Raw genomic sequence first — 6,069 nt, forward strand, 5'->3', positions numbered from 1 at the left:
CTGCCATTTCATCTTGATATCCTTGTCTATGAACAACTTGATGTCTTCATAGATAGGAAAGTTCATAGACACTTGATCGAATGCATCCCCAGTTGTGCTATGAACGGTGTCTTCGACTCTGCTCTCCTAGAATCAATTGTACATGTGATACCTGGAGACATAGCAACACTCATGAAAAGCAATATGTTAGTTGAAAACCAAAACAAACTAGAGGACTGACATGCAGCGTACTTGTGTGACTGTCTTTGAAGATTACACAATTTTCACTGGGAGGCTGGGAGACTAACTTTCAAAACTTCACAAGGCACAACCCGGGTTGTCGGGAGGTTGACTGACTACTGGAACTATGCAATGCATAGTCCACCCTAGCCTGATGAGGACTGAAACTGTGCAATGTGCAATTTCAGTGTGCAGTGACATGTAAACCAGCAAATTGTATTGCGTAGTTTCTGGGGCTAGCAAGGCATTGCCTCCAAGAATTGCACAATGTGAGCCTGTAGGTCAGTGCTAGGCTAGACTTGTGTAATTACTGGAGGGAAGGAAAAGCCTTCACTTCTAGAAATGCACAATTCTAGCTAGGAAAGGCAAGGTCCAAACTTGCCGATGGGTGACTGAAATCATGAGAAGTATGAATGCATGGTGAAACTGAGTGTAAACAAGAGTGAATGATCATGCATGCAAACAACAAGTACAAGATTTAGAAAACGGGAAAACATGCATGCGTGTGAAACGAGTCGCCACAATGATGACCGTCGGTTCAAAAATAGTCTCATGCATGTGACAACAGTGAGATGCAAATGAAAACTGAAATAGTGGTTCTAGAAGCTAACATACATCAAAATGACAGCAAGCGCTCACTGAAATCAAGTAGACAACACTCACACAAGCCAAAACAAAAAAAAGTGACTGAAACGCAATGCAAGACATGAAAAGAGGGCTTACCCCAAAACAAATGAGTTGAAAGTGCCGACGACTCCTAGATGCGATGTGGGATGTTAGAGTTGCAAGATTAATATGAGGAATGAGCTTTGCAACGTCTAGTTCATAAGTTATGATGAAATCAAGGTTATGATGTGCATGTCATAATTCTAGGAAAAATGACACTTGGAGGGAGGTTTCTAAAATGAGCATTGCATGTAACCTCCAGCTACTAAAAATAGATCCATAAATCTAGGGATGCCTTTGCATGTTTCCTTGGGAAAAATAGTCCATGCATGCAAATCAGTTTTTCTCAGTCTCGAAGGGAACTGGTCAACCTGAAGGCAAAAGCATTGATTTGCGAGGTTGGGATGAAAATTTACGCAGTTCCTGAGCTGAGTTGAGCTAGCTGTCCAAGAGGGATTCCGTAATTTCTGGGGTCAGCAGGTGACTACCTCCCAGAATTGTGCAATTTCTGGGCTGAGCAGCAACGATGGGCAGATTTCACAACTTTCTGGAGGAAGATTGCCTGACAGCTTTGTGCAATTTTGGAGCCCAGTATGTTGCCAGGCTGATTTGCAAAATTTTTGGAGGGAAGGCTAGTTTCCTTTCAGAATTGCACAATTTTCTGGGAGAGTTTCTTGGCCGGCACATGGTCTAAGTTCAGAAAGACAACCTGTGAGTGGATTGAAGCAAACTGACATGTACAGGCTGACGAAACACTGAGGAATAGCTAAAGACTATATGTTTGATGGTACAAGACATGCTACTGAAGATGGTTGGTAGGGAGGCTCCAAAACGAAGCTAAGAAAAAATTTTGGAGCCTGTTTGTGGCTGCTACAACACATTCTCATTCCGAAATGGAAGTGGGAGCTAATATCCATGTAGTTCATTACAAGTTTTCCTAGAACCTCCTCATATCATGATGCAATTATGGTGGTCGTTGAAAAATTTAGCAAGGTGGCTCATTTTGTATCTTTCAAGTCCTCATTAATATCAAATATTGAAATATGCTTACAAACCGAATGGAAATAATACTAGCTCGGGCAATGGTAGCTTATCTCTAAGAAGAGATGTGGCAACTACATGCCTATGAACTGTTACAATGATGCTCAAGGGCCTAGTTATTATTGAAGAACATGAGAAAACCCTAAATAACAAAAACCCTAACACCAGGAGATGTAACGCCAAGATTTTGTGGGCTCCATTGGGGTTAGTTGGGTAGGCAACTACTCGGGGTCATAACTTGGTCATATTATCTCTATTTGGCGTGTATGATACCTTGTTGGAAATGTCTCTTTAGGGGGTCAAAACTGCTCTGGAAGTTCGGGACCCGAAAAAACAGCTAAAAATAGTAAATGCTGAAATAAAAAAGGAAACAAATGAAACCACTTGGAGGTTTAGGTGGAATAGGTGGGTAGCCACCAATATCCACCTAGATCAAGTGATAAGGGTAAGGAGGCTGAGGATGAAGATGTGTTGAACAAGTACCCAATGTTGCAATAGTTCAGGGATGTATTTCCTGAGGACATTACATAGTTACCACCCCACAAGGAGGTAGAATTTTCTATTAAGCAAGTACCAGGGGCAACTCCAACATCTAAAGCACCTTACATGATGAGCACACCTGAGTTGGTTGAGTTAAACTTTCAGCTAAAGGAAATGTTGGAAAATGGATACATTAAGCCAAGTGTATCGCCTTGGGGTGCGCTTGTCTTGTTTGTGAAGAAGAAAGATGGTACCCTCAGATTATGTATTCATTACAGGCAATTGAAGAAAGTGACTATGAAGAACATATACCCTTTGCCAAGGATTGATGACTTGTTTGATCAATTTAAGAGAGAAGTAGTGTTTATGAAGATTGACTTGAGATCCGCATACCATCAGGTACACATCAAAGAGGAGGACATTTAGAACACTACATTCAGGACTAGGTATAGGCATTATGAGTTTGTTGTTGTTCCATTTGGATTTATAAATGCTCCAACAACATTAAAATGTTTGATGAATAGTTTGGTGCATCCACATTTGGATAAGTTTGTTATTGTGTTCATTGATGATATATCTGTATATTCTAAAAATGAGGAAGAGCATGCCGAGCACTTATGAGCAGTATTGAGTTTTTTGAGAGAGCATCAGTTATATGCTAAGCTTGGAAAATGTATCTTCTTTTAGATTGAGCTACATTACTTGGGACATGTTGTCTCCAGGGAAGGAATTGCAGTAGATCTAGAGAAGATATGGGCCATCATGGAGTGGGTAGCTCCTAAGAGTGTGGATGAGGTGAGATCTTTCATTGCTCTGGTAGGCTATTATAGGAGGTTCATCAAGAACTTCTCACAGATTTCTTATCCCATTACATCATTGCAGAGGAAAGGTAATAAGTTCAAATGGACCGAAGAGTGTGAGGCTAGCTTTGAGCAGCTTAAGAAGTTGCTGACACATGCACCAGTGTTACAGATTGCAGATCTAGACAAAGAGTTCGTAGTATGTACAGATGCTTGCAAGAGAGGACTTGGTGGAGTCCTTATGCAGGATGGACGAGTGGTATGTTATGAGTCCCAGAAATTAAACAAGCACGAGCAGAACTACTCGATGCATGATCTCGAGTTAGCATCGATTATACATGCATTGAAGATGTGGAGGCACTATCTTCTTGGAAGGTGGTTTGTGCTTATGAGTGATCACACTGGATTGAGGTACTTGTTTGACTAGCTGAATATGAATTCCAGGTAGGCTAGATGGTTGGCCATGATCAATGAGTTTGACTTTGAGATCAGGTACATCAAGGTTAAAGAGAACAGGGTGACATATGTTCTCAGTAGATGGGTATAGGTACATCACTTAGCAACTATGAGCTCCTATGGGACAGACTTACAAGATATGATCTTGTAGGCAGGACAAAAGGATGTTAGGTATATGGAGATTGGGCACAGGTTGTAGCAAGGTGATAATACAGGTACAGGTGTAGGTGCACATGACTTGGATTATTGTCTTACGATATATGGATTGGTCAGGTTCCAAGACAGGATATATGTATCAGATAATAGTGAACTTAAGAAGGTGATCTTGAGGGAATTTCATGCGAAATCATATTTGGGTCACCCAGGTTATCAGTAGAGACTCACAGTAGTGAAGAGATATTACTATTGGTTGAATCTGAAGAGGGATGTAGAAGATTTTGTGGCTAGATGTTTTGACTGTCAGGGAGTGAAAGCAGAGTGCAAACATCCTACAGCCGATCGTTATTCCCAAGTTGAACTGGGAGGTCATTTCCATGGATTTCATCACAGGGTTGCCAAAGACAGTGAAGCAACATGATTCCATCATGGTCATCATGGATAGGTTAACAATGGTTGCACACTTTGTTTCGATGAAGTATACGTTTTCAGCTAGTGACATGGCACAAGTGTTCATCTGAGACGTGGTTAGACTACATGGTGTCCCAAATAAGATTATGTCAGACAGGGACAGAAACTTCACTTCCAAGTTTTGGAAGGAGTTATTTGCAGGTTTGGGCACTGAGTTCGCCTTTAGCACAACTTATCATCCGTAGACAGATGGTCAAAAATTGAGGCTCAACAAGATATTGGAGGATATGTTAAGGATGTATGTGATGCATCAACAGAGGAAGTGGGAAGAGTATCTCCCTTTGGTAGGGTTTGCATACAGCAACGGTTATCAAGAGTCATTGAGGATGAGTCCTTTTGAGGCATTTTATGGGCAGAGTTGTAACACTCCTATCAAATGGAGTGATATGGTTAGCAAGGTATTGATTGTACCAAATATGTTGGCAGACATGGAACGGGAGATGTAGGTGATCAATAAGAATCTTAAGGCAACACTAGATAGGCAAAAGAATTATGCATTCAAGAATAGGTTGCTCAAGGCATTCTAGGTTGGTGAACAAGTGTACTTGCACATCAAACCGAAGAATAACTCCTTACAAATTGGTTCATGTGCCAAGCTGGCACCATGGTTTGTGGACCCTTTAGTATCATTGAGAGGATTAGGCCAGTTGCCTATCGACTTGCACTACCTTCGACAGTGGAAGTCCATGATGTTTTCCATGTCTCATTTCTTAAGAAGTATGTTAAAGATGTCAATCATGTGATTGACTGGTCTGTTTTGCAAGTGGAACCAGATGGAGAATTCCAACTGGAGCCTCAATGTATATTGCAAAAAAGGGCGCTCATGCTCCAAAACCGAGAAATAGAGCAAGTTAAAGTGAAATGGAAGCACTTTGGGCCTGATGAAGCTACATGGGAGATGACATATTAGATGCAGGCTATGTATCCTTCCTTGTTTGCCAGCTGAGGCAAAGAAAACTTGGTATGGTGGTTTGGTGATTGCTTATGGTGGCTTTAGTAGTTGCTTATGGTGGTTTGGTAGTTTATTTATGATGGTTTAGTATTTGCTTATGATGACACGGCATATGCTTTATGGTGGTTTAGTTTTGCTTTATGTTGGTTTAGTATATGCTTTATGGTGATCGATATATGATTTATGTTGGTTGATACATGCTATATGATGTTCTTATATATACCTTATGATGTTTTCATACATGATATATGATGTTAGTATATGTTTGGTTTATGATTTGGCATATGTTTTGGTATATATAGTTTTGATGATGTTCCTATATGTACACTCGTGTATGGATGTAAATACCATAATGAGCTGTGTTATAAAGCTCCACTATGCATTATGGGTGTCATGTTATTATGGTTAAGTTATTATGCTATCATTTGGTTATATTATCATGATGTTATGATGTCATGTGGATTGGAACTCAATAAGATGATACTTGTAAATACCGTAATGAGTTGTGATATAAAGCTCCACTATGTGGTATGCTATCATGTTGTCATGATGTTAATGTCTTGAGAAAATATTTCATTGTAAATATTGCATCGAGTTGTGTTATAAAGCTCCATAAGAAATATGTCTTCTTTCACCATGTTGCTGAGGTATATGTGTGATTTAACACCGAGGACAGTGTCCCCCAAGGGGGAGAGTTATGTAACATCCCTGTGGAAAATTCCATGTAATAAATGTTAAAAAAAATAACCATGGATGATTTGGACACCTATGCCAGGCTGAATGTTGGGCAAGACATCCTAGGGGCTGTTCATTTGGTTGTTTATGGCT

Source organism: Pinus tabuliformis, chromosome 4_1 (assembly GCF_031772625.1).
Source record: "Pinus tabuliformis cultivar Carrire ecotype Pingquan chromosome 4_1, CPIR1, whole genome shotgun sequence".
In the NCBI taxonomy this organism is placed as follows: domain Eukaryota; kingdom Viridiplantae; phylum Streptophyta; class Pinopsida; order Pinales; family Pinaceae; genus Pinus; species Pinus tabuliformis.